The sequence below is a fragment of the Rhinopithecus roxellana genome, chromosome 7 (genome assembly GCF_007565055.1).
Source record: "Rhinopithecus roxellana isolate Shanxi Qingling chromosome 7, ASM756505v1, whole genome shotgun sequence".
NCBI lineage: Eukaryota > Metazoa > Chordata > Mammalia > Primates > Cercopithecidae > Rhinopithecus > Rhinopithecus roxellana.
The window spans coordinates 136,769,708-136,797,521 of NC_044555.1; the positions used below are offsets into that span (position 1 = coordinate 136,769,708).

The window sequence follows — 27,814 nt, forward strand, 5'->3', positions numbered from 1 at the left end:
CCGGGTCGTAGATCCCAGGCCTCCCGCATCCAGGTAAGCTCTCTCTGTCCTGCCCCCATGGGTCTGAGCTCTGTCTTCTCCTGCTTCAGGAGTGATAGAAACGTTCTGTATCTTGATTGTGATGGTGAACAGACTGGGTAGCACATCCTTGTTATTTTCAGGGCAAGCATCACCACTCTCTCCCCTTGAAGGCCCCAAGCCTCTTAGAAAACAACCAACCAACAAATCAACCAACCAACAAAAAGGAGATAGACAATTCTGGGCAGCCCTAGGAATCTTAACTGAGGCTATGTCTTCTTGTCTTCTTCCCATGCTTAAATATCAGCTTTTTTTTTTTTTTTTTTTTTTTTTTTGAGACAGAGTCTTGCTTTGTCACCCAGGCTGGAGTGCAGTGGAGCAACTCTTAGCTCACTGCATCCTGAGTAACTGGGATTACAGGTGCGTGCCTCCACACCCGTCTAATTTTTGTATTTTTAGTAGAGACAGGGTTTCACCATGTTGGTCAGGCTGGTCTTGAACTCCTGACCTCATGATCTGCCCGCCTTGGCTTCACAAAGTGCTGGGATTAAATCTCAGCTTTATTGGGCTGGGCACGATGGCTCAAGTCTGTAATCCCAGCACTTCAGGAAAAAACAAAATAAAAACAAAAACCAAACAAACAAAAAAACAAACTCAGCTTTATTGAAGTATAATTTATCTGCAATGAAATGCACTCATCTCATGTTTATAGTATAATTATTTGGGTCAATTGTATACGTTTTTATGATCATGTCACAATCAAGATATAGAACATTTCCATCAATCACCCCCAAAACTTTCCTCTTGCCTCTTTGGAGTCAATCCCCCGCCCACCTCTAGGTTGACTGCTGGCCCCAGTCAACCATGAATCTGCTTTCTATCATTATTGTTTTGCCTTTTCCAAAATATAATATAAATGGAATCATGCAGTGTATAATATTTTGTGTACAGTTTATTTCACTTAGCATGATATTTTTTGAGATTCATTCAAGTTGTAGCATATATCAATAGTTCTTCCTTTTTATTGCTGAGTAATATTCCATTGGGTGTATATATCACCATTGGCTTAGCTATGGGTTTAGTCAATGGGGATTTGTGACGCTTACCTTTTTATTATTATTATTATTATTATTATTATTATTATTATTATTATTATTTTGACAGGAGTCTCGCTCTGTCGCCAGGCTGGAGTGCAGTGGTATGATCTTGGCTCACTGCAACCTCCGCCTCCCAGGTTCAAGCGATTCTCCTGCCTCAGCTTCCCGAGTAGCTGGGATTAGCTGGGATTATAGGTGCACGCCACCAAGGCTGGTTAATTTTTGTATTTTTAGTAGAGACGGGGTTTCACCATGTTGGTCAGGATGGTCTCGATCTCTTGACCTCGTGATCCGCCCACCTCAGCCTCCCAAAGTGTTGGGATAACAGGTGTGCCCAGCTTTTGACTATTATTTTTGAAAGGCTGCTGTGAATATTTGAATACAAGTCTTTTTGTGAACATATGTTTACATATGTCTTGGATAAATATCTAGGAATAGTATTGCTCGGCCATATGTACATTTACCTTTATAATTCACTGCCAAACCATTTTCCAAAGTGGCTGCACTATCCTGCTGAGGCTGCTTTTTAAATACAGGCTGGGGCCGGGCGTAGTGGCTCACGCCTGTAATCCCAGCACTTTGGGAGGCCGAGGTGGGCGGATCACGAGGTCAAGAGATTGAGACCATCCTGGCGAACACGGTGAAACCCCGTCTCTACTACAAACACACAAAAAAATTAGCCGGACGCGGTGGCAGGCGCCTGTAGTCCCAGCTACTCGGGAGGCTGAGGCAGGAGAATGGCGTGGACCCGGGAGGCGGAGCTTGCAGTGAGCCGAGATCGGGCCACTGCACTCCAGCCTAGGCGACAGAGCGAGACTCCGTCTCAAAAAAATATATAAATAAATAAAAATAAAAATGAATAAATAAATACAGGCTGGGGCTGGGGAGGAGGAGGTAGGCAGAGCTGCTTTGCAGTTCTCCTAGAATCAGAAGTTAGACCTAGGCATTCAAGTGCTTCACAACAAGCTTATGAAGGAGATGATGAAAAAAACCCATTTCATGGATGAGGAAGTCGAGGTTTGGCGAGATGTAATTGCGCAAAATCACACACCCAACAAATGGAAGAGCTAGGATTTAAACCCTGGGATCTTTGTGTCAGTGCCCGGGGTTTACCCCCTACCCTCTCCCGTCTCTCTCCCCAGTGACCATCCTGGCAACTTGGGAATTCTGCTGCCTTGACACTGTATACATCACATTTACATCTATCCTCAAGGGGACACAATGACCCTGGGAGGTGGCATTCAATCCCTCTTCTTCAGAGGAAGCAGTTATTGATCAGAGAGGTGAAGTGACTTTCCCAAGGCCAACAGCTTGCCTATAGAATTTCTGGTACCTGAATCAGGTTTCCTAGTTCCAAGTGCTTTCTGCTAGACCATGGTACCCCACAGCTACATTTAAAATTTTTCATTCCTAATTTTCTTTTTCTTCAGCCTTCTCTTTCCTCAGTAAGAATGCCCCTCCCTTTCCTCCACCTTCCCCTGCCTCAGGCCTAATACACTGAACCTGGTAGGATTAAGTTGAGGCAGGAGTGGGGACTGGGGAGATGAGAGCATAGAGGCCAAGGGAGAAGTAGCAGGAAACAGGCCATTTCCTCACTCAGGCCTGCTTCTTATCTAAGAGGTGAGAGGCCAGAGGTGGAGGTAAGCGATGAAGCCAGTCAGATCCGGAGTGCAGGCTCCTCCTGGTGCTGCCTAGCCCACCTCCCCCAACTGCAGAGAACAGGATGAAGTCTCTGAGGGTAGGAGGTGCCTCTAGACCTCCAGCCTGTGCCTTAGCAAAAGCGGAAGGACTTTGGGGGAAAGGGGCGGGAATAGGTGTAGAATGTGCTACTCAGAAGGGTTGTGGAAGAAGCAGCGTCAGGTCACATCTATTGCCCTCTCCTCTTTACTGTCCTGGAGCCCTGGAAAAGGAGGCCAGCCATCTTCTCACAGGCGTCCTGCATGTGGGGTGTGTGTATGTGTGCAAAATGCAGGGAAGCCTGAAGATTCCTCAACACACACACACACACACAGAAATGTGAGTGCAGCCCCAGCCTGGAAGAGGGCAGACTCAGTCAAGAATACAGCGATGTCACCAAGGGCAAGGCGGTAACCCCTCAATAGTGTATAACCTTTTTTTTTTTTTTTTTTTTGAGATGGAATCTCACTCTGTCACCCAGGCTGAAGTGTAGTGGTGCAATCTCAGCTCATTGCAACCTTCACCACCCGGGTTCAAGTAATTCTCCTGCCTCAGCCTCCGAGTAGCTGGGATTACAAGTGCCCACCACCATGCCTGGCTAATTTTTTTGTATTTTTAGTCGAGACGGGGTTTCACCATGTTGGCCAGGCTGGTTTCGAACTCCTGACCTCAAGTGATCCGCCCGCCTCGGCCTCCCAAAGTGCTGGGATTACAGGCCTGAGCCACTGTGCCCAGCCCATAGTGTACAACCTTTACAGTTTTCAAAGTGCTTCCTCATCTGTTGCCTCATTTGATCTCTTCACCTACACCGTGAGACAGGCATGGCAGGGGTTACTCTCTCCATTTCACAGGCCAAAGGCTAGTCTTCTCTACCGGCCCTTTCTGGTTGAATTGCATCTTTCTAGAGGTGGGGCTGGGCTGGGGCTGGACCCTGGAGAAATCTTCTTCAGGAATTAGCTTCTTAGGATGAAACCATCCCTGCTCTGCACCTTTCCCACCTCCCAACCCCCAGCTCCTCCCAGCTCCAGCAAAAAGCTTTGGCCTCATCTTGGGACACTTAACCAGGCCTATTATATGCAAGGTATCCCAGGCAGCTGCTGCCCTCCCTCCACCCATCCCCATTTTCCTCTATCCCTCTGCCCTAAGATTCACAGATACTAGGAATCTAGAGTTATTCAGCAGCCCACCAGGGAGCCTCTCTAGCATGCAAATTTACTGAGCATGCTTTGAAATCCAGCACAAAAGTGAATGAGATTCAAAGGAGTTCATAGTCTGGGGAGGGGAGTTGGCAGAGTAGATGTGTAAGCAAATGATGACGTCAGTACAACAAGAAGGGTGGGGGAGACTTCTAATTGTGCGGGGGCCCAGGAGCAGCTGCTATTCTGCTGTCTTTCCAGGTGTTTGGCAAATCCAGGAGAGAGGACCAAGTGCAAAGGGCTGGAGGCAAGAAAAAACCTGGTGCATCAAGTTCCCTGGGAGCTTGGGGTGAAGAGCAAAAAGAGGCACACTGGGAGAAGTGGCTAAAGAGTGGGTTGGGTTGGATTCTGGATGGCTTTGTTACTCATCTAAGAAGTCTAGACTCTTCAATACAGCATATATATGTATATATAAATAATGATATATGAATATATGTATATGTGTGTGACTATGGAAAACACATGTACACATATACACTGGTATCAGGTAAAATGCTGTTTTTAGATGCTGGAGAACTAACACATACAAGAGAAAAAAACAGGCCATGATAAAGTCATCCTATTTACTCGAACTGCTCACGTATAAGTATTATGCAGTACAAAGAATATTATGCTCATTTTTCTATGTGCCAGGTTGTCTTTTCTTTTCTTTTTTTTTTTGAGACGGAGTCTTGCTTTGTCACACAGGCTGGAGTGCAGTGGTGCCATCTCAGCTCACAGCAAACTCTCCCTCTCGGGTTCAAGCGATGCTCTTGCCTCAGTTTCCCGAGCAGCTGGAATTACAGACACCTGCCACCACGCCTGGCTAATTTTTGTATTTTTAGTAGAGATGAGGTTTCGCCATGTTGTCCAGGCTGGTCTCGAACTCCTGACCTCAGATGATCCGTCTGCCTCAGCCTCCCAAAGTGCTGCTGGGATTACAGAGGTAATCCCAGATTGTTTTATTTGATTACACAATGAATTATCTTCTTGACGTTTGCCTTCCTTCTCTTTTTCCTGTCCCTTTCTTTTTACTGTATCAATAGTTGTCTGACCCAAACCTCAAAAAGTAGAAGGAATTTTGGACTGAAATGTTTCCGTTCACTAAGTCTCAATTGCGTTCTTGGAAAGGTGCTGGCACAGCTGAGGGACATCCCAGCTGTTAGTTGAGTTTGTGAATTGCAGATCCTGCTCCAGAGTCACTGATCAGAGTCAGTGAAATTTCTTTTTCCCTTATACTATCTCAACTTTACGCAGCCAACCCTGTGTACCCAATAATAGCTCAATTTAGTGGCATCCGCTAAAATCTTATGTAGAGAAGTTTTCCCTCTGGATTTCCCCTTTACTGAAGAAAAAGAGTGAGACCCAGACAAGGGTCCCGGGACTACGCTTCCCAGCCGCCTCCGCCCGGCGCCCAGTCCAACTTCCCTTACAGGGATGGTCCCTAGCATCTTGGCCCCGCCCATCCCCAGCACCATATTGCGAACTACAATTCCCAGCTGCCTCATGCGTCGCACCCTTCAAAATGGGCTTCCCAGCAGCCTCGCGGGCGAAGAGTCCCGCCCCTCGGAGCTGCTCCCCGGGTCGACCCGGCGCACTCTTCCTGCCCCCTGCCCCGTCACGTGATGCAGTCTCGCCAACCGGCACGGGGAGGAGGGCAGCGGGCGGTGGCCGGGGGCGGGCAGGCCGTAGGGGGCGGACCCCAGAGGGGGCGGAGCAGGGCCCGGGAGCCGAGCAGCCTGGCAACGGCGGTGGCGCCCGGAGCCCGAGGTGGGTGCGCGCTCACGGCTAGCCTGGCTCGGAGCCGGGCACTGCGGGGACCCGTGGTGAGGGGATCGGGAGGAGGAAGTTGGGACTCCTTGGGCCAGCGGGTCGCGCGGGGCCTCGCCGCACCGGCAGGGTTGGGTGGGGGTTTCGCCCAAGCGCCGTCGCTGTCCCTGTGGGGCAGGGCTGAGGCCAGGGAGCAGCAGGCAGGTACCTCCGGCTTTCCCCCGTTCTCCCCGCCCAAGGTGGCCGGCCGGCAGCGGGCGAAGGTCGGGACGGGGGTAGGGGTTGGCTGGCCGTGGAGCTGGGGGCGGACGTCTCAGCCACTGCCCGGACTTTGCTTCCCCGTCCCGGGGCGGTGAGTGGGCCGGGCGTCCGCCCTGCCTCCCCGGCGACGCTCCGCGGCTGGTCCTCGCTTTGGCCCTCTGCGCGGAGCGGGCGTCCGCCGCATCCCCAGTGGGCCCTGCGGAGCGGCCGCAGCCCGACACTGGCCGCGAAGCCTCGATGGTCGCTCTTGGCCAGTGTTTATGTGTCACACACGAGAGGTTTATCTGCTTTTGCAACAGTTGAGGGAAGATCTTAGAGGGAACGGTTAGTTCCCTGATACGCAGTCGGAAGTATGCACGGGCACGAGCAAGCGCCTTTGGCCGGGTTGCCTCCCTTAACTGTCTTTTGCTGCGCTCAGGAAGTGAAAACTAATTTTAGTATTTGCCCAAGCAAGTAAGAAGTGAATCTGCTGCAAAAATTATATTAGAGCTTTATACGCACGCATCGTTTGAGGCGAAGTGGTTTGCGACTGATTTTGAAACAGATACACCAGATCTTCCCAAGAATAAAATTACAGCATTTTAGAATTGACTGGCACCCTAAAGTTTACTTGTTCATTTGTTCCCTGGATGGGGGAACTGAGGCCCGGAGAGGGTAACTAATGTCCCGGGCTTCAGGGCAACTTAATGGCAAAGCTAATATCACAAGCCAGCTCTCTGGGGGTGTCTTGGTGTCTGTCTACTCTGGATTCTTTTTACCACAGCTCAGTTTTATTCCTTGTGAAATGACCAACTTAGTCTTGAGACTGAGCCAGCAATTTTGCTAGACTGCAGACCATTTTGAATTTCCTTCAAAATCGGTTTACCAGCCAAATAAGACAATCAGGCCTGTTACTTTGCAGACACGTTTGCTTTCATCCAACATATCTATTGGGCACTGTCATGTATTCACCAGATTTGATTCTGAATGGCTTTTGGCTGTTTCACAAAATCAAATCTAAAGAGATTCCACAGCATGGGGGAGATTTGAACCAGTGGTGCTGCCTGCAGCACCAGTGTATAGTAGCCTCCCAGGGTGCTTGAGGGTGGATAACATTCACGGATGCTTGTGGATTCTAGTGTGGTTAGTAAGTGATTGGTCTCTTTAAAGTTCTAACTACATTTATTAAGTTGTCGATGGTTTCATTCATTCATCAAACACACGAGTGCCAACGGTGAGCACTGGGAAGACAGCAAAGAGCCCCACTGCTGAGGTCCCTGCCTTATAGAGTTTATATGTGGGGAGGCACACAATAAAAAAAATAAACAATGATATATTTTCTGGCAGAGATGAGCGCTATGAGAAAAAATAGAGCTCTGAAACCTTACAATGACAGTAAAACAGGCTGGCGTGATTGAGAATGACTTGGGCATTACTTTGAATTTCTAGTTTTAGATTGCCAGCTGCTGCTCCATTAGAGGAAATAAATCCAAAAGTAAATCTCTGAATCAAAGAGATTTTTTGGAGTCATCATTTCTCCAATGAGTGTCTTTTAGATGGTAAGCTCATCCCAGCCTCATTTTTACTCATATTTCCCTCCCTCTTACATACAAACAGTGAGTGATTTCAAACACCTAGAGAGGTATTTTTCAAATCTTTTGCTGTTTTCATAGTTAGATAGCTCACTGTAGCTACAGAAAGCTCTGCTGAGGTCAGTATTGGATGTTGATTTCATTCCAGTGTCTGCTGGACTCTCAGGCTACCTTGCACAAGGGTTTCTCTTCCTGTGCAATGGTTTGTACTGTGAACCTCTTATCTGAAATGATCATCAGTCCTTGAGTTGTGTGGTTTGTAAAGAAACTAGTTAATTTTGAAATAGCTCAAGAGAAAAGAAGCACTCAACTTCTTAGGAACAAGAGTGCTCACTAATAAAATGGCATTAATGAGAGTTGACTGTAAAAGTTCATTGATTTAATACCTTCTAAGTTATCTCATATTCTGTATGTTCAATGGCTTCAAAGCAAATTTTTAATTTTTTACAGGTCTGAAAAATAATTAAAGTTACAAAAAATACTTTAATATTTTTTGTTCCAAAATGAGAGGCAGATTCACAAAGTGTAGTTACTTAGGAACCACTGAAAACACATGGTTCTTGCTCTTATTGAGGGCTCCAAAATAAAGAGAAAAGTGGAGACTCTTCAACAATGAATAGGTGACATTTTAAAGGGGTAACCAGAGCATTTCAAAGTCTGGAGTTTCTCATTATTTCTAAAGTTTATTCGATTTTATAACAATAATAGATTGTTTTCATTATTCTTTAGTAATTTTCCTTTCCTGTTTTCGACCTCTTTGAAGTTCTGCTTTCATTATTTTCTAGTTTTCTAGTTCTTTATTTCCTTTTTGGCAGATGGAGGGGGACAGGGACTGTCACTTGCTTACAAGATTTTGACTCTGGATTGGGCAGCCTGACCCAATTTGAATCCTGGCCCTAATTTTATCTGTGTGACTTTAGGCAAGTTACTTACTTCTGTGCCTTAGTTTCCTTATCTGTCAAATGAAAATAATAATAGTACCTTTCTCAAAGGGTCGCTGGAAGGACTGAGTGAATAATTTATGTTAAGTGCTTAGAAAAGTGTCTTGCATCTAGTAGACACTCAAGAAAAGCTGTTATTGACTTGAACGATATGGAACTCTTCTGTTTTTAAGAGAAAACATTATCCTAGCTATGTCTTCATAAACTTTTGGAATCCAGTAGCTTGCTTTTCTCGACATTTCTCTGCATTTCCATGTTGGCACGAGCTTTTGGTTCCAGGCGACCCTGGCAGCAGTGTCCTCAGTTCTTGCAGTGCTATATTCCCTTTACCATTTGGATTTAGAAATTTCTTGAGGCCACATTTTGTTGCTCCAAACAGTAATAGAGCAAGAGAGGTCTTCTAGTTTGTCTGCCTTGAAAGTGAGAGTGTACCTGGAGACCCAGCAGGAGTTACTGAGTTAGGTTCAGTTGTCATCCCGTAGTTGGGGGAAGGTTTTGCATTGGAAATCTTTGCAGTGTATTTTTCCACAGTGAGTACCACGACAATCTCATCTTTTTCTTTTTAAGAATGTGGAGGCATCTCTTTAGATAATTGGCATTGGGTACTACTAGTGCTTTCTATTTCTACCAGAGGAACTATGGTAAATGAGCCTCTTATTTGTGTGAGGTGATAGAAAGCTTTCTCTATTTGGATTACAGAAGCTGAGTTCAGGTCCCAGTTCTCTTCCTTAACTCTGTGTCACTGGACAAGTCATTTAACCTTGCTGCTGGTGGCTCTTCCATCTGTAAGATAGAGCTAGTAAAACCTGTCCTGCCAAGTTTCCAGAGTTCTTCAGAGAATCAAATATGCATCAGAGACCTTTGTAAAGTTTGCAGCATTATTATTATTGCATGAATGTGTTGTATAAGCAGTTGCTATTTGGAGAACTGGTATAAGAGGGAGTTGTCCTTCCTGTTCTTGGAGTATCTTCCCTGTGGCTGTAGGTGTGGCCTCTCTGCCTCAATCTCCCTCTTTTGTCATCATTAAAATATGCAGGTATTTATATTGCCTCTTTCATATGGGCCTGATGTCACTGGTATACCATAACAAGTTTTCATTTTGTGTATTCCTAAAATGGTAGTAGTGTATAACAACAATCACAGGACGACAGCAAAGCAAGCTCAGCCTCAGGGAGTGTTGCCTGCCTCTCTCACAAGTGTCTCAGAATGGAAGACTTTCTCTTTTCCAGTCAAGACCTGACCGCAGCTCCTCAGTCCTTACTAGACTGGATGCTTGTGCTTCTGGGGTTACAATAAAAAGCGATCCAGGCTCTGGGGAAGAGATCATTGATAGCTCTCCAGGTCTGTACCATCATCCTTGCTGGAACAGGGTGGGCGCCTGAGTGGCCCTTTCTCGTTAAAGTTGTGTCTCAGCATCTTGAAATGTCTCTATAAGTTGCACTTTGCAATTTCATGTACTTGTATTAGTTTAGTATTGCTGTTCCTTGACTGTCTTAATAGGTAACTCCTACATATTTCAGTATGTTTTTCGTTTTCTATGCTTGTAATAAAAAGGGCTGAGGTTGGAGATATTTTTCTGATTGTCTGAAACCTAAGATGGTCCTATACACAGTAGACATTTAGTAAACATTATTTAACTTGAACTAGACAAAGGAGGCCAGCTTAGAACTGTTCACACATGATCATTTTAACCAATTCTGTTGCATGTCTAGAGATCATGCTCCCTGTCTGCCAGATGAAATGGAGCTCGTGCTTAACCTTTCTTGCCGTGATCAAATAGCAAATGAGAAAGTTCTGTGAATCAGTCATTGTCTTGCCACTCTTTTCTTCTCAGCTTCTTGATTTTTGAACTCTTGGCATGAGCAGTTTGAGTACGGATTAGTTTGTGCTTTGCTTGCTAGTATGTTTGGGGTGGGAAGTTGAAGGGGGAATAATTGAAAGTAAAAATAAAAGTTGTTTGTAACTCATTCAGCTCTTATCCCCTTGCCTCCAAACCCTGACAGCACACAGCGATGCCCTTTCTTTAGCATGTGATAATTGTTATATTTTGATAGCATGTCCTTGAACTTTTTTGTGAGAAGGAAGCATTGTTTATTTCCCGGAGCCTCTTGCTTGGAATGTAATGGATTGCTACATCAGTTATCCTTTCCCCTTCTTGGGAGCTGTAGAGGCAGAGGTGGGTTGTAAGGGAGATTCTTAGCATCAGGTGGTGGTGTTTTAAATTCCCTTATATGACTTCTAAATTGCTTCGTGGCCCTGAGATGACTTAGGTGGGGATTTAGGAGAATAGGTACTATGCTGGATTCCAGCAGGCCTGGAATTGGCCCAAGCTGTTTTACTGAAATAAGAAATGTACCTGCCTGCGCAGCAGTGACACTTGGCCATGACATGAAATATACCTGCGTGTCAGTACTGTCTGTGGATAACAGTAGGAAGGAAAGTTTGCACTTGGTTTCAGTGAGACCCCAGGAGGGCGCTGCGGTTAACACAGGTTATGTGACTAGCAGGATATGAGAAACCCCAGCCAGTATTCCATTTTGAGTTTCCTGGTTCTGAGGTGTTCCTTGCCCATGTCAGTGGTTCTGGATCTGGGAGAGAAAGCACAGGTCCCTGTTGCCCTCACAAAGGGAGGACTGACCATTGGCGCTGGCCCCCACCTCTTTGAATCCCTTGCTTGGAGAGAGAACTGATTTTTTCAAAGTTGAAGCTGAGTCTAACTCCCTGCTGGACATGTCCTTCATTCACTATATCAACTCTAATAATCTCCCCAGAGATTCCCATTATGCCTATGGCATGAAACAGGTTTTTCTGATTGATGGAGATTGCCCTTGCTCCCCGGGAGCTGGTGAGACAGGCAGAATTTCAAGCCCCATCCTCACCCACTGAGACCTGCCACTGATTCCTCAGGTTGAATGTGAATTTTAATGAGACTCCCAGGTGATTTGGCAGTAAATTAAAGTTCGGAAATAGTCTAATAGTACCAGCTCATATCCTGGCTTCCCAGTCCTTTAAGATAGCACTAGCCAATAGAGAATGTGTAATTTAAAATTTTCTAGTAGCCACTTTGAACAAGTAAAGAAACAGGTGAAATCAATTTTAATATATTTAACACAGAGCATGTGCAAAATATTTCAACATGTCATCGACACAATAATGACATGTTTTTCCTTTTTTGATACTAAATTGTCAATCAAGTGTATATTTTAACATTATAGCCCATCTCAGTTTAGATTAGCCACATTCCCAGTGTTCAGGAGCTACAGCTGTGGAGAGATACATTTGGTCTTGATTTGCTGAGGATTCCATTAGAGTCACTGTCAATGCTTCAATAGCCGCCTCAGCCATAACTGAACCTTAACATTAGGTGTAATCTTTGCCAAGTCCTTAGCCCAGTGCTTTTACATCATGTCTCATATGAAACCTCACAGCATCGCTTTGAGGTAAGATCCCCACTGAGTTTCAAAGAGGTTAGGTCTAAGCTGAAGCGTTTAGGAAGCAGCAATATCAGGATTTGAACGCAGGTAAATCTGACTTCTGGGTTTGCAGCCTCTGCTGCAACTTCCTGCAGCTCTCATGACTACAGGGTTTTTTCTCAGTTTCAGTTTTCAGTTTTGTAAGCCATATTAAAAAGGCACTATTGGTATATGTTTGAAATGCAGCCTTCTTTCTTGGGGGGAACTTCAAAGAACTCGAAGAATGCCTCTTTCTTCTCTGGCTTTTCAGAGAGGGTGCAGAGTCCCTAAACAGAAGTTTCCTCCTAGAGGGAATACCACGGACCAGGGACTGCCTTTCCTGCTGCTCATTGGAATCACTTGGGGAGTTTTAAATACTTGCTTCCCTGGGCATTGCCCACAGATATTCGAACTTAATTGATCTGGGCTGAGACTCTGACATCTGTATTTTTAAAAAGTGGTCCCAGCGTGCAGCAGCACTAGGAGCGCTTCTCCAACTTCGTTGCCTTATGAATCACGTGGACTTCGAGTTGAAACAGTCTGACTCAGTGGTTCCAGGATGGGCCCGGAGAGCTTTTTCTTCTCATTTCCATCAAGCTCCCAGGTGATGCCAACAGTGCTGCTCTGTGGCTCCCACTCAGAGCACCAAGCCGCATCATCATCACCGGAGGGGTTTTTGCAAAACGACAGATTCCTGGCGTCCTGCCTGGAGTTTCTGATTCAGTAGTTCTGGGGTGGGGCCCAAGATCTTCACTCGAGAAGGCTCGTGCTTTCAATGTTTCACCATCAAGTATTATATTTACTTTAGGTTTTGTATGGGTGCACTTCTAGTGTACATTTTTTTCGGTCATAAGTGGATGTTGAATTTTATCAAACCCCTTTTCTTCCTTTATGGAGATAGGTTTTTGGTTTGTCTTTTTGTAGAGAGAGCTTCTTACTTTGTTACCCATGCTGGTCTCAAACTCCTAGCCTCAAGCAATTCTCCCGCCTCAGCCTCCCAAAGTGCTTAGGATTACAGGGGTGAGGGAGAACATGTGTTTTCTGTCCTTGAACTTGTTAATGTGGTGGGCTATTTTAAGGGATTTTCTGATATAACTTTGTAGCATTAACTAAGTTTGTATTGCTGGGATAAACTCAACAGGGTCATGTTCTTTCTTACTGCTGGGTTTGATTGCTAATATTTTCTTTAGGATTTTTAAATCTTATACACATAAGATTTGGTATTAGTTTTCCTGTGCTGTCTTGGTCTGGTTTAGTATCATGATTATGCTAGCCTTGTAAAGTGAGTTGAGGTATTCCCTTTTTCTGTTCTCTGGAAGTTTGTATAAGATTGGAGTTACTGGTTCCTTGAATGTTGCTAGAACTTGCACATGGAGTTGCCTGGGCCTGGAAGATTTTAAACTACCAGCTAATGTCTGCCAAATCTGTAGCTGTGTCTGTCTGTTCATTCCTGCATCCTACTATTGTTTGTTTGTGCCCTCCTTTTTTATTAGTCTAACCAGAGGTTTGTCAGTTGTAGTTATGGCACCAACTTGATAATATAATTATGTTCATTTGTTTCCATTTTAGGGCTTTTCCCCTGCTTTTTTGATTAATTTTTAATGAGTAAAAACTTTGTATGATTTTAAAGTCCAGTTTATATCAAGGTACATTCAGAAGGCTTTCACCCCATCTCTGACCGGCTATTCTGTTTCCTTTCCCCCCGTAGATGATCGATTTTATTAGTTTGTTCTTCTAAGTATCTTTTGCAAATTTGAACAAGCACATACATGTATTTTCCCCTTTTCTTGCACAAAAACATATTTCATTATTCAGCCTCTCGCCCTTTTCACTTAAAGTATATACCAGGAATCATTCTTCATTTTCCCCTCCTTTCTTTAGATTTATTCTGCTGTGTGGATGTTTCAAAACAGTGTTTTCATGATTATTTAGTTGTAATATATTCTAATTTCTATTTTTATTTCATTCACGCGTGAGCTGTTTAGAAGTACATTTTTACTTACAAATATATTTTCTAGGTATTTTCAAAACTGATTTACAACTTAACTGCATTATGGTGAAAGAATGTGATGTGAACACTCGTAGTTCTTTGAAATTTGTCAAGGATGGGCTTATGTGGTATTTTTGTGGCTGGCTTCTTTCACTTAGCATACTGCTTTCTATATTCATTTTTGTGTTGTTGCATGTATCAGCAGTTCCTTTCTGTTGCTGAGTAGTATTCCATAGTATGGTTATAATGTAATTTATTCATTCAGTAGTTGATCATTTGAGTTAATTCAGTTTTTGGCCATTTTGAAAAAAAGCTGCCATGAACATTCACATACAGGTCTTTATGTGGACTCATGTTTTTATTTGCTTTGTGTAAATACTTAGGTGTGGCATTGCTGGGCCATATGTTTAGTGTATGTGTAACTTTACAAGGAACTGTCAAACTGTTTTCCAAAGTGGCCATGCCGTTGTGCCACTTTACATTCCTACTGGCTTTGTCTGCCTTTAAAATGTTAGCCATTTGGGTGTATAATGGTATCTCATTGTATTTTTAACTTACAAATTCCTAGTGACTAGTAATAGTGAGCATGTCTTCATGTGCTTGTTTGGCCATTAAGTTTATCTTCTTTGGTGAAGTATTTGCTGAAATCTTTTGCCCATTTCTTATTAAATTGGATTGTCTGTCTGAAGTTGTGAGGGTTCTTTGTATGTTCTGGATACAAGTACTTCATCAGATATGTGATTTGCAAGCATCTTCTCTCAAAACTGTGGTTTGCCTTTCATTTTCTTAACTGTGCCTCTGTGCAAGAGCAAGGATTTTTAATTTTGATGAAGTCCTATTTATTTTTTCCCCTCTTATGGTTTGAGCTTTTGTGTTTTAAGAAATCTTAACCTACATTCACAAAAATTTTCCACTGTGTTCCTTCCAGAACTTTTTTAGTCCTGCTCTTATGTTTAGATCTGTTTTGGCAGACAGATCTTTCCCACCCCTGGTGTTTATACCTGTGTAATCCCCTTCCCTTGAGTGTGAGCAGGGCCTGTGACTTGCTTCTAGAATATAGACTAGAATATGGAAAAAGTGTAGGAATTCTACCGATATAATTAAGGTCACAACCAGTAGATTTTGAGTTAATCAGAAGAGAAATTATCCTGGGTAGGCCTGAATTAATCAGCCCAAAACCCTTAAAAGAAGGTCTGGGTCCTCCCTGAGGTGAGATTCTCCTTGCTGACTTGTTGATGTGAGCAGCCACATTGAGGAAGGCCACATAGAAAAGAACTGTAGGTGGTCTCTAGGACCTAAAAGCTGCTTGGCAAAAAGCCAGGGCCCTCAACCATGCAGCCTCAAGGAAATGAGTTCTGCCAACACTCTGAACTTGGAAGCAGATTTTCCCCAGTTGAGCCTCCAGATGAGAATGCAGACTGGCCAATACCTTGATTGCAACTTTGTGAGACCCTGAGCAGAGGACCCAGCTAAGCTGTGCCTGGACACCTGACCCACAGAAACTGTGAGATGATAAATGTGTGCTGTTTATGGCTGCTAAGTTTGTTATTCAGCAACATAAAACTAGTATGTCTATGTTCCATTTCATGTTAATTTTGTATATTTTGTTAAGTAAGAGTCAAGATTCATTTATTTTTCCATATGGACATCAAACTGTTCCAGCATCATTTGTGGGAAAAGGCCCACATATTTTGGTAATTTTGTTGAAAATCAATTGACCATTGCTAGGACCTCAAAAAGAAGGGCCTAATTGTAGTCTCTGTTCTGTTCCATTGATCTGTATGTTTATCCTTATACCAGTACTGCAGTATCTTGATTACTGAGGCATTGTAATAAGTCTGGGGATCAGGTAGTGGAAGTACTGCAACTTTTTTTTTTTTTTTTCTTTTCGAGATTGTTTGGAGTATTCTTGGTTGCTTACCTTTTTATACAAATTTTGGAATCATCTTGTCAAAGCCTGTTGGGATTTTGATAAGGATTTCATTGACTTTGTAGATCAATATTGACATCATGACAATAATGAGTCCTTGATCCTTGAGCATGTGAGATATATATATGATATATATATTTACATGATGTATGCTATCATATATTTATTTTATATATATATATATATATATATATATATATATTTTTTTTTTTTTTGAGATGGAGTTTTGCTTTTGGTGCCCAGGCTGGAGTGCAGTGGTGCGATCTCAGCTCACTGCAACCTCCACCTCCCAGGTTCAAGCGATTCTCCCGCCTCAGCCTCCTGAGTATCTGGGATTACAGACGCCTGCCACCATGCCCAGCTAATTTTGTATTTTTAGTAGAGACGGGATTTCTCCATGTTGGTCGGGCTGGTCTTGAACTCCCCACCTCCGGTGATCTGCCCGCCTCGGCCTCCCAGAGTGCTGGGATTACAGGCGTGAGCCACCGCGCCCAGCCCAAGCATGCAATATTTCTCCATGTATTTAGGTCTTTAATTTATCTCAGCAGTGTTTTGTAGTTTTCAGTGTATGATTCTTGTACGTATTTTGTTCAGTGTTTCCCTAAATATTTCATTTTTTTGGTATTACAAATGACATTTTTAAAATAAAAAAGTTTTTTGAGACAGGGTCTTATTCTGTCACCTAAGCTGGAGTGCAGTGGCATGATGGTGGCTCACTGTAGCCTCAACCTCCTGGGCTAAAGTGATCCTCCCTCCTCAGCCTCTGGAGTAGCTGAAAACTACAGGTGCATGCCCCCATGCCCAGCTAATTTTTTTTTTTTTTATGTTTTGTAGAGATAGGGTCTTGCTGTATTGCCTAGGCTAGTCTCAAATTCCTGGGCTCAAGTGGTTCTCCTGCCTCAGCCTCCCAAAGTACTGAGATTACAGGCATAAACCACAGCACTGGGCCAGTATTTTTATATTTCAGTGTTCATACGTTCATTGCTAACAGTACAAATATAATTAATTTTTATACTGGCTTTGTGTTTTATGCAGCCTTACTAAATTTACTTATTCTAATAGTTTTTTTGTAGTATTCTTAGGATTTTTTTCTTTGCATACATGATTATGTTGTCTGTAAATACAGTTTTACTTCTTCTTTCCAATATGTTGTATGTTTTGAACTTGCTAGAAGCTCTAAAAGATGTTAAATACGAGTGATAACAGTGACCATCCTTGCCTTGTTCCCACTCTTATTGGTGAAAGAAGAAATACTTTCTCACTTGTGATGCCAGCTGAAGGTTTTTCATAGGTGCCCTTGACAATTCCTGATTTCCTGAGGGTTTTTTTTTTTAAATCATGGATAGATGTTGAATTACGTTAATAGAAGCCACGTCTCAGATACAGTCTTCGGGAAGATAGCACACCTCATGAATAGTCTTACTGACTATACATATCACCACATTTATACCCATTCTTAACCACCACTACCCAGCTTTTCCTCCTAGTGTCGATAACAGAATTTCCATCTGGAGCTTGGGAATTCTTTTTATTCTTCTGTGGAGCAGCATATACTGCTCCTTCAAAAGACATGGAAATTCTCTGCGAGATTCACATGTATCATTATTTTAGAACTGGAATTTCTTCATCTTCTCTTTCCTTGCCATTCTTTTAACACTGGATTTGGTTCTTCTTCATCTCCTTGCCTTTTTCATTTCTTTCTTTGGGTTATTTCTTCCCCATCTGTGAAACCTTCTCTGCCAATAGTGCCAAGTTATAAAAATATGTACATTCAGTCCTTTCACCTTCTTCTGTAACAAGGATAGTTGGTTGTTTGTGTTTGTGGCTGGAATAAGAAGTAACTGCTCCAAGTAGGAAGATAACTATTGTCCATACTCTCTAGATCATGGCAAGTCTTTCTCCTTCTGATTCTCCTGGGATCCTAATTAAGCCGTCTTTGGGGATTCCCTGTGCATACTCCTTTTCTACTATGGCAAACTGCCTGTTGGGCAAACTACTACTCCTACTGCTTATCTCTGCTAACCTTCAAGGTCAACCTGCTCTTACAAATTAGGACTAATTAAGATGTATCAAGCCCAACATTTTCAACAATCAAAAGACCCTAGGCAGCGTTCCAAAAGCCCCATGTAGAGGAAGGTCAGGAAGTTCCAAATCCAAATTATTCAGTGCATTTTGGAACTCTTCTTTGGAATTGACTTCAGAGACTATGGTACCTTTAAAAAAAAAATCCTCAAAGCCTCTAGGCCAAAATCATTTTGTATCACCTCTATTAATATACAGAATGGGCACCAGTGCTGTGTGGAGCGTTGGGTTTGGTTTAAAAATTGAGATATGGTTAAAGTTCATGAGATGGTACCTTATGTAGCCTTAAATTCCAAAAGCAGTTTCAAAAGAATAATTCAAAGAATACTTTGAACAGTGGCCACATTGCTGGAATTTGTGTACACCATCAAAAGGGACTACTTTGAAGAATAACTCAGCTATATATGATCTGACAGGCTTTTTAACAAATGCCTCATTACATCATAGTTGCACCTCATGGGGTATTTTGTGCACTAGTAATAAAACTTTCTCCTTTTAAAAGATAATTTTAATAAAGACTAAGTGGATACAAAGAAATGTTTCAGTAGACAAACAAGGATTGTACTGTTTCAGTGACTCACAGACTTGGATTTCAGGGGAAAAAGTATATTTGTTGATCACCTTTAAAGTGAAGTCTAGGGTTCTTCTTGGTGACCATCAGATTTTATCACATGGGTGAAATTCCGAAAAGATTTTTTATCCAACTGTGCAAGCAGGAGGCATAATGTCCTCATTTTAATATGATCATCTATGACAGAACGAGAAAGACAGATACCTATCTGTTAGTGGATAAGAGGGCTGGTCAGATTGCCTGGATTTCAATTCCACCTTTGACAGTTATTAGCAGACAAATTGTTTAACCTTCCTGTTCCTTGTATTTGTCAGTTGTCATATGATGATAGTAATACTTAGTTGCCTTTTAAGGTTTTGGTGGGGATTAAATGACTTAATCTGTGATTAGAACAATGTCTGACAGGTAGTAGATGATCAGTAAATGAAAGCAATGACCAATTAGCATAAGCAGATAATCTGTTTTGCTTTAATTGTATCACCTCTGTTATTGTCTTTATTACTATTTAACCTTTTAAATACATATTCATTATCTTTATTGTTATCTAAACATTTGTTCATCTTCTCCCCATCTCAGTTTTTAGCTCCTTGAAGACCTGTCTCAGTTTTTTTTTTTTGGTTGTGGGGAGGGGGAAATCTCCATTATAGTCCAGCCTAGTTGCCCCCTATATAGTTACTGATTGTGAACTCTTTGGAAAGAAGATTAAATAGTTCTATATGCTGAGTAAGGAGTATCTCAGAATGATTGGCTTGTTGTCATTTCATTATTTCTTCTAAAAAACCATATTACTATTTGAGTACTGGTTAATTTAATAGGTGTTCACTGAATGCTTATAGATAGATTGACAAATGAAATTGTTCTGAGTGTAACCATATGTCGACATGACCATTTTGTAGACTGTTAATTTCTGTAGCCAACCTCCTGCCTATTATGGGTTGAATTGTGTCCCCTAAAAAGATATACTGAAGCATTAGCCCCTATTTCCTCAGACTGTGGCCTTGTTTGGAAATAGTGTTATTGCAGATGTAGTTAGTTAAGATGAGGTCATGCAGCACTGGAGTAGGGTGGGCCCCTCATCCAACACGACTGGTGTTCTTAGAAGAGAGCACCATGTGAAAATACAGACACACAGGGAGAAAGCCATGTGCCAACAAGAAGAGGTTGGAGTGGTGAAGCTGCAAGTCAAGGAATGCCAAGGATTGCAGCCACCACCAGAAGCTAGGGAGAGGCAAGGAAGCATCCTCCACTAGAGGCTCCAGATGGCGCATGGCCTAGCCAACACCTTGATCTTGGACTTCAGGACTCCAGAACTGTGAGAGAATTTATTTCTGTTCTTTTAGGCCATCCAGTTTGTGGGACTTCTTTACAGTAGCCCCGGGACACCAATACACGGCCCATCTGCTTGAATTAGAGTGTTGACAAGCTTGGGATTTCATTTCAAATGGTGGATTTGCCTATGTTTTCATCCATTATCCACCTTCTCCAGATACTTTGATTTAAATATACGTATTTATATATTTAAATATATAATTTATAATTTATATATTTAAATATATATTTGCCGTACCTGATCTGGCAGCAAATATATATATATATGAAAATCTGGCACAAAAATACAGTTTTTACATGCATGCTGGGAATGGGAGACATTTCCAAGGATGCTTATAACAGCACTGTTTATAATAGTGAAACCTGGAAACAGCTCAAATGGTCACTGGGAGGAGAATAGAAAAACCAAGTGCAAAGCAGTGGACTGCTATGCAGCTGCGAAAATGAGTGGAACACAACTATATGCATCAACATTTATGACTCTCTCAATAACACTATGGGAGAAAAGCAAGTGGCAGAAGAATGTATAATGATTCCATTTCCATAAAGCTTCAGAAACATGGAAAATCACATTATTCAGGAATGTATACATATGTGGAAAATTTTAAAGATATGCAAGGGAATTATAAACATAAAAATCAGCCCTAGGGAGGTAGGTTGGAGTACCTTTAATGGCTGATGACTCACTTCTCTAAAGTCATGAAAGTTTATGGGGGTGATGCTATATTTGTTTCTTCACTGAATACTGAGTACCCAAACTGTGCTTTGTGCTGGTGCGAGAATGGAAAACATGGCCCCTGACCTTAGGAAGTTCTAGAAATCTAAGAGACGGGACACAAAATGTCAAGGCATAAGTACAGGGTGAGAAATGAAATACAGTTGTCCCTTGGTATTTGTGGGAAACTGGTTCTAGGATCCCCGAGGATACCAAAATCCTTGGATGCCCAAGTCCTTGATATAAAATGGCGTAGTATTTGCATATAACCTTGCATATCCTCCTGTGTACTTTCAGTCCTCTATGGATTACTTATAATAACTAATACAATGGAAATGCTATGTAAATACAAATAAAAATTAGTATTTGAATTATTTTTCTATTTGTATTTTTTCTATTTGTATTATTTGTATTTGTATTTTTTTGTTGTTGTACTGTTATTTTTGTGTTTCTTCCCAAATATTTTTGATCCGCAATTGGTTGAATCACTAGATGTGGAACTCCTGGATGTGGAGGACTGACTATATTAGGAATATGTATGGTGTACAGAGAAGTAGAGAGAGAGTGAGAGGGGGTGTGTGTGTGGGGGGCGGGGGAGAGGGCAGGAAAAGCGTTCCATGTTTTGAAGCAGGTAAATGCCAACAAAGCAGATGCCAACAAAGCCCCTACTTCTGCCTTCAAGTGAGAGTACCTAGAGGAACTGTTTCAAATGGCAGGTTATCTCCAGCCTTTTCTCCTCTCTTCAGTTTTTTAGATACTATGCACATCCACTCTAGAGTTCCTTTTTTTTCCCTCCTCCTCCACTGCTGATTCTGGTTGGAAGAATCTTCATTAGTAATGCCTAATGCCTGGGCTTTTCTTTGGGGTCCTTTAGCTCAGACCTGAGAAGGTTCTTGGAAAGTAAGGAGATGTTTTGATCTGGCACCTTTGTTACTATCATAGTTATAACTATTTTTTTTTTACATGTTTCTATTCTTCAACAATTACTGTTTTAACTTTTGCTAAAGAAGTTACTGTTTACTTATAAATTTAAAATGTACTTTTTGTGAATAGTTCTCACAGGGGAAAATAGTTCAATAAAATACAGTTTTTTTCATTGAGCAGATCAGCTGGGTTCATGAGTTTTGGAATTGGCAGATGCACGGGAACTTGATCTTGTTCCTATTTTAAAACTTTGTTTACTGGCAGGTATTTGACTGTTGAAAAAGCCATTGGTGAGTTTAGTGATCTGTTTAAATGTGTGCAGTATTGCTAGGTAGCCCTTGTACATTAAAAACAAATAACCTGATAGTAGCTGACTTTTCTCACAGTTTACTTACCATATCACTTTCAATTTAAGAAGAATTTCTAAAGTTACCCTGTTTCATGGCCACAGCTCATGCCGCTAAAGCCAATCAGCTGTCTTGAAGATGTGCCATTTGTCGTGAGGGGACCAAGAAATAGGGTGAAGAAATCAGCCCACATCCATCACTAGCCACTGGAAAAAATGATTCAAAATGCATTCTCCACTGGGTCTGAATTATATTGTGTTTAGTCAAAGGTCTTTGTAGCATTTAAAGAAATAGGGGTACATATATCATTATGTTTAAAATAAATTGTAAATATCAAAATTATGCGAAGAGTGAGATTTTAAATGAAATACTATATAGCATCTTATAATTTTCAAAGAGGAATCATCAAACTAAATACCCTGTAGCCCTAAGATTTGAAGTGACCAAGACAAATCGAGAAGCTCTAGTGCATCTGTGACATGTGTCTATGTGGACAGTAGGCCACTTACTTGGGGGATCCTTTTTTGGAGTAAACATAGTTAGATTTCTAGCCTATTTTTAGATACCTGAGCCTGAAGAGAAAGTATTGAGATGAGATCTGTATGTTAAGGATTTCACAGAAAGTTTCCCTGGGCTAGGAGTCAAGTGTTTTCTTTTTTTAATGGAAGGAGGCATATTTGAAGGTAAACTGCTGTAAGACTGATTGGCGTCTTGGCAAGATTAGATTGATCATCTTAGAAAACCTGTGTGCAGAATGGTTAGGCAATCAAGGATATGGTATATTTTGTGGACAACCAGCCTAGCATATTAGCACCAGTTTTTCTAGTGACTTAAGAGTTCATTGGGCTGGGTGTGGTGGCTCATGCCTGTAATTCTAGCACTTGGGGAGGAGGCCGATGTGGGCGGATCACTTGAGGTCAGGAGTTCGAGACCAGCCTGGTCAACTTGGTGAAGTCCTGTCGCTACTAAAAATACAAAAATTAGCTGGGCATGGTGGCGCACACCTGTAATCCCAGCTTCTCGGGAGACTGAGGCAGGAGAATCACTCAAACCCAGGAGGCAGAGGTTACAGTGAGCTGAGGTGGTACCACTGCACTCCAGCCTGGGTGACAGAGTGAGACCCTGTCTCAAAAAAAAAAAAAAAAAAAAGCATAAAGCATCTCTGGTAGGAGGAAGGGAACTGGTATTTGAGCATCTTTGTTGTGCCATCTACTGTGCTATAATTTTACCTGTTCCTCATGACAGCACTGTGAGGGCTGGTATCATGCCCATTTTATAGACTGGGAACTGCAGTAATTAAGTGACGGAATTGGGATCTGAAACACAAATTGGTGTGAATACAGAATCCCTTCCTTTTTTTCAAATGTATCACACTGTTTTGTAGGTGCGCATCGTGGCATTTTGACAAGCTCTCGATGGTGGGGTTAATAGCTTGTTTTTTAGTTTAAGAGAATATGATTATTATGTACTTTGGCTAAAGACAGTTCACATGGGAATGATTTTAATAGTTTAATGCAGGGCGTGACAGCCTGTTTTTGTAAATAAAAATTTATTGGAATATAGCCCATCGTTTATTTCCATATTGCTGCTTCAGTGCTACAACACAGTATTGAGTAGTTGCAACAGAAATGTCTGGGTATCTGGCCCTTTACACGAAAAGTTTGTCAATCCCTTGTTCGAAGGAAAATATATAAAAATGAACCAAACAGCCGGGCGCGGTGGCTCACGCCTGTAATCCCAGCACTTTGGGAGGCGGAGGCGGGCGGATCACAAGGTCAGGAGATCGAGACCACGGTGAAACCCCGTCTCTACTAAAAATACAAAAAAATTAGCCGGGCGCGGTAGTGGGCGCCTGTAGTCCCAGCTACTCAGGAGGCTGAGGCAGGAGAATGGCGTGAACCCGGGAGGCGGAGCTTGCAGTGAGCAGAGATGGCGCCACTGCACTCCAGCCTGGCGGACACAGTGAGACTCCGTCTCAAAAAAAAAAAAAAAAAAAAAAAGAACCAAACTTCTGCTTTTGCAGATCATAGTTTATTTTCATGTGAGTTGAGTACCTCTTCCCCCCAAGTAAGCAAATATATGTGTTAAATTGATGGTATACCTGGTCTCAAAATGGCTGGAATATAAACATTTATCTTTGTTCACAGTGATTAGGTTGAGGACATGTCAAGGTATGTTTCATTTTTTTGCCTCCTAGGTGGCCTACAATCCGAGCTACTTTAATGCAAAAAATCAGAATAAGTTTATAGTAAATACTGTGTTTACTAGCAGTCCAGGTACAGAACTCTGTGAATGGTTCTCATTGGGGGTGACACTCCCCCTAGAGGCCAAATTGGAAATGGGGGGATGTTTTGGTTATGGTGTAATTCATTAAAAAATAGATTATTTTATTATAAATCACTGTCCTTTTATTTATCCTTTATATTGGAGTTAGTACAGTATATTGATTTTTTAATCATGTTTAGGTTGATGATATCCATGGTTTTCATTTCAGCCTAGCAAAGGAGACTTTACAGAAATTTGTTTTATAAAAAGGGAGTTTCGAGTCTGATAGTATTGAGCACCGCTACCAAAGAGATTTGGCATCTTTTTCAGAACAGACTTCTAAGTAAGGACAACTACCTTAGAAAGACCTGGAATTCTGAACGGAGAGGCTGCTTGTTCTCTGACAAACTTGAGAAGTCAAGTTTTAAGTCTCGGTATGTTTCCATAAGCAGCATCTTTCCAGAGAAAGAGCATGATTGAACTTAAAGTAAATGCCAACACAGAGTCATAAAGCACATTAAGGCTCATCAAAAGACAAAGGCTGCATACCTTTGTCACTATTTTGTTTGTATACAGAAAAGTTCAGAAAAACCGCTCAGGGCCATTGATCTCAAATCAGGTGACGGTGGGAAATAGAGCTCCCTGTGGTGGTTACATTTTGCTTGCAAAGGCTCTATGAGGCAGAGGTCAAAATTATTTTCTAGTTCTGCTGCTTTTAGATTTTTAACATAAGGGTTAAAATGGCATGCATTTTAAAATGTTTTTATGTGTGCTTCAGGTTTGTGTATTGTTGTTTTTCATATTCAACAGAAAAGGGAAAACAGTTCCTTAGTCTGGAAAAAGGATGCAGTGAAAGAGGTTTTGTATCCGCTTCCACAGATTCAACTGACCAATCCCAGCCCCCTGTACTGGGACGACTGTACCTTAATTTGAAACGTCTGCTTCATGGAAAAGTCTATAAGGGAAGATATAGCATTACTCAAATTATTTTCAGTGCAAATTGTTTCAAAGGGGTATAAGTTAACCCTGCAGTTAACTGTATAAGGGTATATACATTTAAATCTGCTGCCCAGAACCACCCTGCCTGGACCATCCTGATTAGTCAAGGCCTTGTCGTGCCATTTCAAACATAAGTTTGTGTGAACCTCTGGCTTAAGCGAAATATCACACTACTAACAACTGTTACGTTCCTTGGCCAATCCTTAATTGCCCAGTTCATTCACTCATTTAACAAATACCTGTGAAGTATCTTTTGGGTGCCAGGCACTGTTACAGGTGCTGTAAATAAATAAAACAGATAAAATTCTTGGAACTTAGAGGCCCCAAAGGTTGGTTGGCTGGGTGAGTTGAGTTGTCTTAACTATGTTTCTTAGTCTCAAGCTCTTCTACTGAGATTGGGACCAGTCACGTGCAACCCGGTTTCCTTCCAGAGACCACTTACAAGCACTTTTCTGTAGGTGGAAGGGACTCTGCAGTGCAAGGAGACCTAGGCTAGAGTTGGCCCTGCCAGTAAGTCACTCCAGGACCTTGTCACACACCCTCTAGGCCCCCCTCATCTCCTCTGTAGCAGGAGAGGGTTGGGCTTAAATAATCTCAAAGGTTATTTTGGGGGATCAAAAATGATAGAAGTGTACCTCTGGTTAGAGTGCCGTAGTTAACATATATATACGGAATCAACTTTTACTTTTTGCTTTAAAGCCAAGGTAGCCAAAAATCAACTTTTTTTTGGTTTGTTTTTTTAAATAAAAAGGATAAAAACTTGATTCTTAGGGCTTTGGGATGAAATACTCTAACCAAAAGGGTCGCTGATTTTTGTAGACTTCACTATAGCTTCTAATTATCATCCAACTGCCTTTACGCTAACATAGTCATTTTATACACGAATATATGGATGAACTTTCTTTGCTTGGTAAGTTAGAGACAGCCCAGGGCTTGTGCACACCTGTCTAGTACATTTGCCAAAGTGCTACACTGCTTCCCATTTTCCTATTAGAGCCATTATTGTCATGTACTTTTTTTTTTTTTTTAAGCAAAAAGCACTTTATAACTGAGTGGCTGCTAGCCGTGCACTATCCCTGTAGTAGTTAACTTTTCTCCTAGTATTTCCAAGGTCAGGACTAATTTATAGAATTGGCTAAGACATTGGCATTCAATAGTTATCCTTTTGTGCTCATAAAAATTAAAAATTTTAAAAATGCTAGTAATTTGTTAACAGATACACTGTGTGGTTCCAAGCCCTTCATGAATGTATTAATTCATTTGTTTCACCCAATAATGTTGATGTAAAATGGGGGTAATAGCAACCAAAGCCCAGAGAAGTTAAATAACACACTCAAGGTCAAATGATGAGTTGCAGAGTTGGAATTTGAATGCAGTCAGCTGCAACATTTGTGCACACCAGCATGATGCTGTTCCAGCTTCAGTAAACTTCAGGGATCAATCAAAACTATTCAACAAAGAGAGGCTCACTGATGAGATTTTAAAGTAAGCCTCATTGTGGAACTGGCACATGTTATCTGGACCCTTGGATTTCTCGGATGTGTACTTGATCCAACTATCAACAGTAGTAGCAGTGTCTGGTGTTACTCTAAAAATTAGAGCTTTAGACATAAAGACTGCAGATTGTTCGGTTTCGTTTATATGAAATGCCCAAAGTGGGCAAATCTGTACAGATAGCAGATTCGTGGTTGCTGGAGGATTGGGAGTGGTGGGTGACTGCTAATGGGTATGAGGTTTCTCTTTGGGATAATAAAAATGTTCTAAAACTGATTGTGGTGATGGGTGGCACAACTTTGGATTTACTAAAAACCTTTAAATTGTACATTTGAAAAGGGTGAACTGTATGGTATGTGAGTTGTAGTGAAACAGTTAAATGAAGGGAAAATGAGGGCTTTCTTCCTTATATATCCATTTTAAATTGAAATTTTTTCATGAAAATCAGAAACAGCAGGAAGACTCATCGTTCTTTTATGACCCATGAATAAACAGGGTGGTGACGTTGATTGAGTTGACTGTACAACCAGGATTTTAGATTTTTTCTACTGACTTCATAGTAAGAATGTAACTTTTTGTTTTAAAATGTTGACATATTAGTGAAGCATTTTAAAGTATCTATACTAAAAGGTAATTTTATATCAGTTACTGAAGAAAGTCTGCCCCTAATATATCGTCTTGTTTAGTGAGTAGAAAAATTTCATAGCAGGTACATCTGACTTGCTCCATAGTTCATCTCATCCATTCTGCTATCTCTGAGAATAATGGGTTATTTTGCTTAGACATGAACTTAAGGTTAGAAGGGTTTTTCAAAGCATATTGTACTATTTTGTCTGAATTTAATTCATTTTCGTGTTATTCATTGATCTTTTTTAAAAGTTACTTTTAATTTTGCATTATGCTACCTGTAGGTAGTTTCAGCTCTTTTGAGCATCTCTTTCTATAAAGATGCATTTTGCTGTAATTGTTGATTTTCAAGCCTCAGTGGTACTTGCCTAGTTCCAGTGTTCTGGGATTTGGTGAACTAGTATACATGTTTGCCCCACCATGACATTTCACAGTATTGTATATTTACCATGTAATCATTCATTCGCCAGATAGTTGTGAGTTCCAGTGTGCGCCAGGATACAGCCATGAACCAGACAGACACAAGCCTTGGCTTTGTAGTGTTGAACTCTCATGGGGGAATCCTGACAGTCCCAGCCT

The 27,814-nt window shown here is 41.7% G+C and overlaps 1 protein-coding gene across 2 annotated transcripts in view; it reads left to right on the plus strand.

Moving 5' to 3' along the window:
- Positions 1-5,677: 5,677 nt before the first annotated feature.
- Positions 5,678-27,814, plus strand: part of MTM1 (myotubularin 1) — a 104,783-nt gene continuing 82,646 nt past the window's right edge. For both annotated transcript variants that reach the window (XM_010364320.2, XM_010364321.2), the window contains exon 1: positions 5,678-5,737. The gene's annotated coding sequence lies outside the window, so the exon portion shown is untranslated. The remainder of the gene's footprint in view (positions 5,738-27,814) is intronic.